Source organism: Herpailurus yagouaroundi, unplaced genomic scaffold (assembly GCF_014898765.1).
Source record: "Herpailurus yagouaroundi ecotype Mexico unplaced genomic scaffold, PumYag 139, whole genome shotgun sequence".
NCBI classification, from domain to species: Eukaryota; Metazoa; Chordata; class Mammalia; order Carnivora; family Felidae; genus Herpailurus; species Herpailurus yagouaroundi.
The window spans coordinates 54,348,900-54,361,758 of record NW_024412394.1 but is presented as its reverse complement, the minus strand read 5'-3'; the positions used below and the strand labels follow the sequence as shown (position 1 = coordinate 54,361,758).

At 34.4% G+C, this 12,859-nt stretch overlaps 1 long non-coding RNA gene across 1 annotated transcript in view; it reads left to right on the top strand.

Annotated features, from left to right (window-relative positions):
• Positions 1-11,088, top strand: part of LOC121029169 (uncharacterized) — a 38,221-nt gene extending 27,133 nt beyond the window's left edge. Inside the window, exons 3-4 of the long non-coding RNA XR_005789626.1 lie at positions 9,018-9,070; positions 10,935-11,088. This is a non-coding gene — a long non-coding RNA (uncharacterized LOC121029169). The remainder of the gene's footprint in view (positions 1-9,017; positions 9,071-10,934) is intronic.
• Positions 11,089-12,859: the final 1,771 nt, after the last annotated feature.

Genomic DNA, 12,859 nt, shown 5'->3' with positions numbered 1-12,859 from the left:
CGATCATAATTTTTGCGAGGTATTATAGGCTTTTTAGCATTTGATAGATATTGCACAATTAAGCAGATGACATTTTTCTGCATTTGTTTGCATCAGAGTATATTTTGATAGTAAGAGAGGAGTAACTTCTGGAGGGTGAATATGGTAGCGTGAATCTAGTGGTTTAATAATAGTACGATAGAACACAGCACAGACCACACTTGTAATTAAATCTCATCTGCTTCATAAGATAGTCATCAGTACATATGTTTGAAACACAGATCTGAATGTTCTTAGATTTTAGAGAGGTTGTAGCTTTACTTCAGGATACAAGGTGGTGCTGTTTCATTTTACAAACAAAAACTACTGTTACCAAGACCTGGCAAAGCTAGAATGAGGACATCATCTCTTATAAAGAGAGCAAGCATACAGAATAAGTACTGCTACATGCCAGTTATGATTTCATTTAATGGAAAAATAGATAAGTTATATCTATATACACTGCACAATGTAAATACAGAGCCAATAACAATATTCACCCAAGGATGAAATGTTCATTTTTCAGTAGTTTACAGGGTTCTATGGCCTGCGATATTTGCAGTGGCTGCAGAGGCCCTGGCCTTAAGGGAATAAAAATATGTGCTTTATGAAAAATGAGTGAAAAGTTAAGGTGTATTCCTAGTTCTTAGTGGCTCTTTGTACTGACAACCAACTATTTCACTGGTTTTGTAAATGAAAATCTAAGCTCATCTTTTAATTCCAAATCTACTGACCTGTACCATTAATGAAGACCAAGACTCCACTGCCGTCTATCTATCTATTCAAATGCTAATCACCATTGCCAACTTACTATATGTATTTAAATACTACAAAAAGTGAGGTTTTTTTCATATCAGCCTTTCTCTGTATTTATCATTACTCCGCGTGGAGAATCTAAATGATAATGTGGGCTCCTCTTTCAATGTCAGATTTCCTGTGTGACATCAGTAAAATTAAATAACCTTTCTGGGCCTGATTTTTAATTCAATTATGGATACTTTAATACTAACATTTTTATGGCAGTTCTTGAGATGTTTGTAATGTTTGTAAAACAAATTGAGAGGTTATTATTTTTAATCATTGACATGTTTGTTTACTGAAAATCGGTAGAGAAATTTGGCTGTTTTGTGTATGTTGATATCCTTGGAAGATTTTTGATTGACATCTATAACAATTTTACCAGATGTTTCTTTATACTTCAATCTATTTATCTATTTGGTTGTTTTGTGCATGTTGATATCCTTGGCAGATTTTGGATTGGCACCTATAACAATTTTCTGAGATGCTTCTTTATACCTCAATCTATTTATCTTATTAGAGGTTTTGGCTACTAAAAAGAAAAAATAACCCAGAACCTCTGCTGAGGACTTGTGAAATGTAATTATACCCTTTACTGATTTTTTTTTCCACTCAGTCTTTTTACCCTGACATATCACTTATTTAAATGTCAGCATTAATGTTAATTTACTTTTCTTTTTATATTTTTGCATTTTCTTTACTAGAAGCTGACTCGTATTTTCAAATAATAGGGAAGAAAGAATTACACTTTTCACTTATTTTGGCATAAAATAGACTTATTTAAATAATGCTTTATCCTCAGTTTTACGGACAGAATAAATAGTAGACTCATTTATTGATGATAGATATATTACATAGCATTATTTATTCTATAGAGTACAGAAGTATCATTTATATAACCTTGAGAAAAAGCTCATGCCAGCATAATTTAAGTCAATGAAGGCAAAGAAAGCCACGTAGTTCATTTTGGGAAAAAAACTCAAATAACAAAAATGTTTAATAGATAGTAACAAACTAGGCTTAATCTGATGAAAGGAGATCACATAACCTCTGGTATTTCCCTAAAACTTAATGTCTAGATAGTATGGCATGACTATACGAGATTTCTTGTTTTGAACAGCATCTGACACTTTAGGGGGCACTAATGTGTAGTAATATAAATTATGTTATTGGATCACATGCAAGCCTGGATTTGAAATATAGTTCTGCCATTTGCTATAGTATGGTCTTAAGCAAATAGCCACTTTTTGAGTCTATCCCTTATGTGTCTGTAAAATAGGGATAATACTTACTTCCCTCATGGTTAGATGAATGTTTGTATGAGAAAATTTATATATAGTGCTTAGCGAGAGTAAACACTCAATAAGAATTAACTAGTTAGCTAATTAGTTAATAGTTTCTCTTTCTAACAAACATTTAATTTTTAAAAATCTCCCCAAATCTCCTCAAAATACTTAATTATTAACCTTGACATACTTTGTTTCCTGTCATATACATATGAAAGAAAGAAATGGTTAAAAACTACTTCGTTGATTCTAAAGAGTACGGTATTAAAGGAAGGGGGCAGCATAATGTTATTGTTTACAGAGAAACCTGACAAACACTACCTTATGCGATCAGGGTTTGTTTCAACAGTGATGTCATTTTGAGGATATGGATCCTTGATGTGATCTGATGAAACATCACCTTACCTCTGTGGTCCTCACCACAGAAACCCATAACCTCAGTCTAACCAGGAGATAAACATCAGACAAATATCAATTGAAGAAGAGTCAACAAAATTTCTGATGATTATTCCTCAAAACTCTCAAGACCATCAAAAACAAGCCTGAGATAATGTTACAGCGAAGGGGAGCCTTAAGGAGACATGGTGACTAATGGCATAGAAGTAAAAAGACACGAATCTGAGTCACACTCTAATAAATTTTCTAACTTGGGAGACAGTGCTTGGACATCATTGTTACAACACTCACAGTCACCATTAACATCAGGTGATGCCATTTCGGACACCTCCACATTCTATGCAGGCATAGCGATTAAATAATGGATAGAATGAACATTCAAGTCATTGACTAAAATGGGATAATACATAAACTGTATTAGGAAACACTCAATTTTTATTGAATTGAACAGCGGGAAAAGAAACAGGAAAAAACAAAGAATCTGATGATCATGAGAAATGTTTCTTTGTCATAGAAGAACTTATTTGCAAAAGATCAAGCTAAGGTCAAGGATTTATGAAACCCATTATGAGGTTGAATTAGTATGTTTTCTTTTTAATCTACATTTTTCAGTTTTTTACAGTATTATTTACTCTGTTTATAAATGATGAGGTAATTAGCTGAAAGATAGAACTTATCAATATACCTATAAACATGACTACCTAAGACATCTGGGTAACTGATCCTTGTTCTTATTTTACAGCCCCAAGTCAAGTAATGTACTTACATCAGGCTGTGTAAGCCTGCAGGGGGTGATACATGGAATCTGGGTAGATGTTGTGTATGTGAAACCTTACCTTGTTACAGTATTTTGTATTATGTAAATTCTAAAACTGATGAGAAGCACTTGGTCCAGAAGAGATAGTCCTGGCACATATCAACTAGCTTGAATGAAGACTATTCCAGGTTTAGGTATATAAGCCAATGTATACAAGGCAGAGAGCTAAGAGGGGGACTGAAAACGTCTGAAGTGACTCACACACAATTAGAAAATTACTACTGGCAACACTTTGTGAAGATTTTGGGGTGCAGAATTTTGTCTTTCCATTGGCTGTACAACATGTTGATTTCTCCTTTGTGTAACTCTGATTTTGCTTACCTTGACATTCTTTGGATAACCAGAGGTCTATACACCACGCTCTCCTTCACACCAAGATCAAAATTTTCATGTGACTCATTTAGGGCTCTACTAGATTTAATAATAAAGAAACCCCCAAAATACAATTACTCACACCAGAGAGACTTTTTATTTCCCATTTAGCTAACAGCTCTGGGTGGATGTTCCAGGTTAGTGGGTGGCTCTCCCTATGGGTATTCATGGACTGGGGCTAATAGAGACTCTGGGTCTTCAACACACAGCTTTCAAGTTCACTGTAGTCACTGTCATCTTATCAGACAAAAGTGGAAAACATAAATACCCAGGGCCAGAGAGTTTCCCTTAAGCAAGAAAGACACATATTCTAAATTTTCTTTTTAATGTTTGTTTATTTTTGAGAGAGACAGACAGACAGACAGACAGACAGACAGACAGAATACAAGCAGGGGAGAGGCAGAGAGAGAGCAAGACACAGAATCCGAAGCAGGCTCCAGGCACTGAACTGTCAGTACAGAGCCCAACACAGGGCTCAAACTCACAAACCGCGAGATCATGACATGAGTGGAAATAGGATGCTTAACCAACTGAGCCACCCAGACACCCCACGTATTCTAACAGTAGCAGTCAATCATACCTTTTATTCCTTGGCTTTCCTTTTTTTCTAGATTGAATAGTTATCATTTTTTTATTCTACGGTGTATTTGTATATTTCATACATCATTTTATTTGAATGATACTTGGAGAATTTTGCCCTGATTTTCTCCTTGTGCTGATACATTTTGTTCAGGTTCCCCTTTACTTTCTTCTGAGACCTGTTCAGTATCCTCTCTGAACTAACTTTTGGGGACACATTTTATATTCCAACCACATTTCTTAGACACTATGTCTTTAAGCAAGGGGGCCTGGAAGGAAGTTAGAAACAATACCATGAAGCTCTAATCTTTTTTTTTTTCCTTTGTCATCATCTTTTGAGGTTTGTAGTATCAGATTGTTCCCTTTACTTTTTTTGATAACTGCAAATATTTTAACTTTTTTATTATATGTATATTTCACTGAGGAAAAGTAGTATTTATTAGGCTTTGATAAATTACCATGATCATTACCAGAAGTATTACTATAACTAATTTTTACTGTGTTTTCCTATTTTTGTATAGGATATGAGAGTTCACACTGTTAACTTCTTTGCCATTGTAGTGCAAACAATGTGTATAACAGTGTCTGAATAGTAAACTGTCATTGCTGTATACCTCAACCAATGGGTGATACATGAATAGTCATCAACTTGAAGATATAAGTTCCAGTTTGGTGTTTCAAGGGAACTAAATTCCCATGCATTAAGTGAAGTATGCCTGAGGCCTGTCTTCCAAATGATAGTTTAAGGAAATTCTCTACCCATCATCCGGCCTTCCAGTGGAAATCAACACCCTCTAGATGAATTTTATTTCCCACACTGGAAAAACAGCTGGAAATAATTTCTACCTTTTGTGGCATTTATTATTTGTTCTACAAATGTAGGTGAAGTCCCTTAAAGGGAAATATAATTTATTTTATGACTTTTAATTCTCAAACTTCTAAAAGCAAAGAATTATTTTAGTGAATGAATGCACTGTTCCTAACTCTACACACAAAGATTCATTAAACAGAAAAAAAAAAAAACAACTTACCTAGTTTTCTCCAAAATTTTGATACTATCTGCTTCTAGGCCTAAGCTTACCTTTAAATATCAAAGTACAAATACAATATAAAAATATTACTGTTAGACACACTCATAAACATCAAAATAAAAGGAGGAAACTTATAAAAATAGTTTCCTGTGGACTACAACAAACAGGAAATCTTTAATTGAGAAAGTGAAGTCTCTAAGAAAGGACCCATAATGAAACTGAAGCTTTAGTTACACATAGAGCAACAATGCTGTGTCTAGAATACAAGTTCCAAACTTGGACTTATGATTGCCGTGTGCAATGTATTCCTTATATACTATTTTTTTCTTTTGCTCTGGTTTCATTTTTATAGACTGTCATGTACTATATATGAACTCATTTTTACACTAAACCCTTTGGCAAACTTACCTCAGTATTTAAGGAATTGCCTGTCTATTTGAGAACTTGGCTTGAAACAACAAAGGGGCAAATGGTAGAAAGATGGCAAAAATCTGCTTTCTAGATCAACAGCCAATGAGCAGAAAATAGACATGTACACACAAGTTAGGCTGAGTATCTAAAATAAGTTATGCTTAATTATAAACTCTGTAAATCTCTCATTTGCATTGAACCATAGGTTTTGTCAAGCTTTTGAGTCTGTGAGGCAAGAGGGGGGTGGGGCTGTCCCCCACTCAGGAAGGCCCAAACCTCAGGACTGACTCTTCCTTTAGGAACTTTACCCATGATTTGTGCATCCTTGATCATTTGCTCCTTTTTTGAAAGTGACTTTTTCAAAATGTTGTTATTTTGGTCTCAGTGGTTTACAAAATTGGGTTAACTTCTCTCTGAATTCCTTAGATTACAATCATACAAGTGGGTGCTTACATGACAGACATATTTCTATCACTGGAAAGCTAGTTTTCATAATAACATAATGCACTTGTTACAAATATAACTTCACATATGTAAAACTACCTATGGCACTCCTGTAGATATGTTCCTCCCATGCATATCTTCATCTCAATTGATGGCAATAGTTCGTTCTAAGATCACTTTTAATCCATCCAAAAATTCTGATGGCTCTATTTTCAAAGTATATCCAGAATCTGAACACTTATTACCACCCCAATATTGCCACCCTGGGCCAGACCAACAAGAGCTCCCGCCTGGATTATCACACAGCGTCCTCTCTGGTCTCACTGCTCCCATGTACAGTACAGCATCCTGTTATGTTTGAAAACATGGTTACACTGTGTCACTCAGAAGGCCCTCTCACAAAGTAAAGGAATACAAGCTCCTTTTAGCTGTGTATTATGATCATTAAAGGCTTTGATCCAGTAAGGAAAACTTTAGATATTTGTCTAGTAGATATACAGAGCACCAAACAAAACATATGTTCCGCGTTTAAAGGCACCGGCTAAAGAGACAGACCAATCCGAATCCAAATTCAATTTCCACTACCAATTATCATCAATTATGACTTAAGAAATCTGATTAATGTCTCCAAATATCAATATTCTGATACATAAAATGGGATCAAAACAATGTCATAACATTTTATATGACTATAACAATGTATAGGATTGGTGTATCAAAGTCTAACCAGGAAGAAAGAAACCACGTAAAATGTTTATAACAGGGTATTTAAAATTTTTTTTACATTTATTTATTTTTTAGAGATAGAGTGAGACAGAGTGCGAGCGGGAAAGGGTCAGAGAGAGAGAGACTGAGAGAAGGAGAATCTGAAGCAGGCTCCAGGCTCTGAGCAAGAGTTCAGCACAGAGACAGATGTGGGGCTCGAACCCACAAACCGTGAGATTGTGACCTGAGCCAAAGTCAGATGCTCAACCAACTGAGCCATACAGGTGCCCCTATAGCAGGTTATTTAATTCTGGGAATTAGTTACAAAGGTGTTGTGGATTTGGGGAAGCCATAAAAGTGATTATGACCTAACCCAGAGATTAGCAAAAGTGGGAAGTTACTGTCACCCTTAAACTGGAGGACTAAATGTTGGTACTAGTCAGAATCATTCTTTCAAAGCTCGAACCACAGTGGGCCAGATATAAGCTTAAACAGAAAATACTGCCCAACAAAGATGAAGGTGAAAATAACCTGGCATTTCCGTTCTCACTACACTCTAAAAATCCCACCAGTGTCTCCACTGTCCAATGCAGCTAGAAGCCAACTGACAGGGGTCCTGGGAAATGTACCTGGGAAATGGATGAAGAGGTGAGCCCCTCTCATAAAGAATGGAAAATGGGAAGAGGGATGAGTTTGGGAACAATTGGTCCCAAGGGCTAGCATGGTCTATCACCAAAGATCTTAAAATTGGCTATGTAGTCTAGAGGATACTTAAATGTTCATGCAAAGCATCAACTTTAAATTGCCATGGCATGGAGGGTACATTATCTAGGAGGATAGAGGAAGTTTGTTTTTATGGGCTGGGGTTCATAGATGCCGAAATTAACACTGACTTGAATGTCAAGGTAAATACTTCTACTGGATCTCTGATATTGGTCTTCTTAATGAGAATAAAGAGTACATATAACTAATTGTCATCCAAGAGAGGATATTAGTAGTCAGATTTTGGGAAAAAATAATTGCACATTATTTGAGGTGATTTATTGACTTAAAAATGGGAAGAAGCCATTGAGACATCTGAGTTATAGACATGAGACAAATCTAAAGAAGACAACCTAAATCCTTATCCAGAAATGAAGAACAAAGCTACTCACTGATGTAGATACACTTCACCCTTTAATGGCTTTCGTTCATGATCAATGGGGAAAATAAACCCTGTAGGATTTTGAATTCATATTTATTCTGTTGATGAATATATATTTTTATATGTTAATGAACATAAACTTGAAATGTTAAGCATATCTTGGAAGCATATTTTTGCTAATTACACATTGCCTTGCATCAGGGTATTGTTGACTTTCCATTAAATAATTTGAAAATTCGGGTACTACATTTGAAATGCTTAACATATTTAGTTAGGAAGTAAGTTCAGCCTTGTAATATTATAATGACTTAGCTTTGCAGGTATCTCAGATAAAAAAGATCAGTGAACCAGAATTCTTTCTTACTGTGTTGACACAAAGTCCGAGTCACGTACATATCTCCAAGACAATTCTGAGAAAAATACATCTATTGCCCAGAAACTCAGTGTCAGTGAAATTAAGAACCAAATGTTTGTATGCCTACAAAGAAATTTTTGCTTTGACCCATTTTCTACCTATAATGAGGCAAAATCAGGTGGACCTCAAATGTTTTAGGTTGGTTTGGATAACTCAGCATATATATCCTGCTATTGTAATTAGCAGCAGTGGTTTAAAGTTTACAGAAGCAAAAACATGAAACTAAAGCTCTGGGTTAGAAATTAGGTTAAGAATAAAAGAGGAAATAAATATTTAATTAATGCAGAATCAAAGCTCTGGCAGTGAGATGGGGTCTTTATTATTACAGATGAAGCTTTCTAAAAGTAAGGCTACATAAAATGTATGAACCCTATTTAATTTTGTTAACATGAGGTTAAATATCTTTGAGATTATAATAGGGTATCTTGTCTTCTGTGCTTGCATTCTAAAGTATCAACAAAAATATGGCTGTATTTCTTCCTAGAATAGTTGATTTGAAGCCCTGTGTTTTTGTGAAAGAGCTTGCAAATGAACTCTACAAAATTGTAAAGTGGAAGATAATATTAAGAGGAAATACTTATCGTTGCTCATTTATTTTCAGTGAATATGCCCACATATGTCTCCTTCAGGATGACATACAAACAACATTGACAAGTATGTAACATTTTCTTTTAACCTAAATTCTAAGCCACGATTGTTGCTGACCTTTCTTTCATTTTTCTTTCTTGAAAATTATAAAACCGAATTTGAATATTTTAGTACATTTAGTGTTGCCTGAATGAGAACATCATTCAGTGAGGTCTGAGGAAAGTTCCAAAACATCAATCAGTTTATAGTCTTCAGGCAAATTCTGTCACATTTTCTGCTAATGTCTTTCTAAACCTGTTCCCATTCAGAGTATGTAATGTGAAGTGAAATAGCTTATTCCAAAGTGCCACTAATTATATGCCACCATAACTATTATTTTAAGTTATTGTATTCCTTAGATTTAAATGATCTCTAATGTGTTTAAAGTTAATATTTGATGAAAACTTGTTAATATTTAAATAGTTTGCCTACTGCAATAGATTCTATGGAAAATGGGAGTATATCATATGATCATCTTTGAATGAATAAAGAGAAAATCTCAAATGATCTTTCCTTTGTTCAGTCATACTTCACTATTTTTAAGACTTGAGATTTTTCAGTTCACAAATTTACTAGATGTGAATTTGAATACATTTATAATGTTCATGTTTCCATTTTGAATGGGATTTGTTATTGTATTTTGGTTATCTTTTAGAAATTTCAAAATTTACTGTCAGTGTGCATTTTTTTATAGTAGGAAACTACTTCTTAAGAGCTTGCCAATAAAATATTGATGAAAAATTGATGATTTTTTTTCTTTTCATTTATCTGGAATCCATTTATTCATCAAGGTGGTAACTTCACCAATAACTCATTGGAATAGTCTACGATTTTTAGGGAAGAATTAGGATTATAACAGGAAACCACAGGGGAAATTTAAATGATTTGTCTTTTAAAAAGTAGAACATGGTGATTTAGGGCAGTTAAAGAGTTCTGGGACTGAGAACATCAAATGTAGTGCTAGAAGTGTAGTTACATGGTTCAAGAGAATGACTTGAGCATCATAAAGCCTGAATCTCCTTGGATTCTGATTTGTTTACACAGATATTCTTTCAACTCATGCTTAATAATGTGTTGTTAAAAATAAGTTGGCTATTAAAAAAGTAAGTTGACTATCTTTTTATCATCAAATGGCAAAATTTCTTAGCTTCATCTCTTACCCCATGCACAGGCTGGGGAGGAAATAGGTAACAATTGCCTTCTAAGTCCTTTTTCTTTTGGAGAACTTAAGTTTTTGGAAGGAAAAATAATAAATAATCTAAGGGGCATCATTGTCTCTTTGTAACTAACTGGGGCCTGAAACAGGACAGCAATACCTTTCTGACTTTCAAGTCTCAATTCTCTGATGTCTCCTTAGAATTGGGATGCTCTTGTAATGAGCAGTGATGCATCAGCAATACATTTAGATTTTCTATTTCTCAAGAACTTTCACTCAAAAACCTATATCAATATCTTAAATACACATGAAGAGCTTGACAAAAAAAGCCTGCGATTTTGAATCGTAATTTTCAAAGTGCTTTTTTGTACATTATTCCATTTGTTACTCAAACTTATAGAGTTTCTCATGAATATAGATTAGAAAAGCTGTACTTTACAGAGAAAGAAATTGAAAACTCAGAAAAATGGTTTTCCAAAATAAATGAAGTGCTCTTAGAAATGTGTTGTTTTGATTTTGGATTGAAGACACTGCACCAGATACCTCACTAGGCCATGGTTAGTAGAAATCCCAGTGAAACGGATACTGCTTGCCACTAATGGGAATTCCCTCTCCACAGAATATTTCTGTCACCTGTGGAAACACTAGCTTTCCTCTAAAATTCCACGACTGGGAATAATCTCTCCTTTTCCCATTGTATTCTTTCATCGTGGAAATTTTTGTTTTCTCTTTCAGGACATGAGAATTACTTATATACCTACTTCCCCCGGACTGTGAAGTCTGGGACCAGGATTGATGTATCTTTTTGTCTCTCATAACATCTAACAAAGTGTTTTTCATATGGTAATGCTTAAAATGTGTTTGTTTATTGAATAAAACATGTCAGTACAATTTTGAACATCTATAAGAAAAGAAAGTAATGTGAGACAAAGTAATGTGGATAAAACAAACGTAGCAAAATATTAGGAAACTATCAGAAATGCAGCAATAATGTTTTACCAATTTCTCCAACAAGCTATGCAAATAAGTCAGTCATTTAAACTGAATGACATTTGTGGAAGTATAAAACCAATGAAAGGGTCTTTATTTAAGGACTTACTTAAGTTCTCATTAAAGGCTAGATGGAAACTTTATTTATTTCGTTGTTTTTTAAATTTTTTTAACGTTTATTTTTGAAGGAGAGAGAGAGAGAGAGAGAGCGCATGAGTGGGAGAGGGGCAGAGAGAGGAAGACATAGAATCTGAAGCAGGCTCCAGGCTCTGAGCTGTCAGCACAGAGCCTGACATGGAGCTCAAACTCACAAGCCATGTGAAATCATGACCTGAGCCAAAGTCAGACACTTAACCTACTGAGCCACTCAGACGCCCCTGGAAAATTTTTTTTAACTGTGCAATGGATGGTATGAGATGGTATATTTTGTGGAAGTTGGGCAACTTTATTTGAACTGTGTACACTACAGAGAATAGAAATACTTCTGTAATGTGTTCAGTTCATTAAGAACTTGGAGCAAAAAAATGGCTGTACATTACATGCTGAGATCTTCTTAGGGCAAAACTGCATGCAAGAATTAGTCTGAAATCTTCCTAATGTAGGTACTTTTGGTGACGAGAGTTTGGAGTAAAGTAGCATATTGTTAACATTTACTTATGGCTTGTAAGAGGTTTTAGAAAATTCCATACCTGTAAAGCAGAAATACTTTCTTGGTTCATAAAATAACAGGCAGGCAACCTTCTAACCTTGAGGATATTCCTGTCTATAGCAAGAAGATAAAAAGGCTGGTACTACTGCTTTTGCCACAGTAATACATATTCCTAAGATTTCTTAATCATAACCTTATGGTTTATACAAATTACATATGTGAAAATGTTTCTGAACGTTTCACTTTCGCTCTGGATGACTGCATAATGATTGAGTTACAGCATTACGTAGTAATCTCGTCTTATTTAAATCAAGCAAGTCAAAGAAATTATCCACGTCTTATGCAAAGTCAAACACACCTCCAAAAGTCTAAAATGATTTCAAGTTTAGCACTATAGATACTCACATAGTGATAATTCAAATTTTTTTCTATCTAGTCCTTCAAATAGATTCCTTTGTTCCAGTGATGCTAAGTGGTTAGTATATTTTTGAATTTTCAATACAATCTAGGGATTTAAAAATACTTAGTGTAGTTAGAAAAAAACACTATCTTTTTATAGAAACTTTATAATATGCTGTAGTTGGGGAATGTTAAACTTTACTGTTTATTTGATGCCACAAACATCAGTACATTCAAGAGTACATATATTTATTATAATCAGAGAGATTAGAACCCTTTAAGTTCCTTTTTGCAGATATGTATCCCTCTCCTTCCTTCCCCTTCTATTTCAGGAGTTTTTAATCCATTTCAGTATTCATATGATATTATTATAATAGTTCTTAAATATTCCAGAAAAGAATATTGATAACATTGAGAGGCATCTGGTCACAGGCATATGTATTTTAAGTAACTTGATTCATGTGCTGAGAAACTTCCGAGAAGGCCAACATGTGATTCATATCTAAAGGTTCTCTTTCCTAAATATCTAGTAGAAATTGACATGAATATTACAATTTATATTAAACAAGTGTTTACTATTTTAAGCATTATAGTTGACATGCTATTTAGAAACCATGGTAGG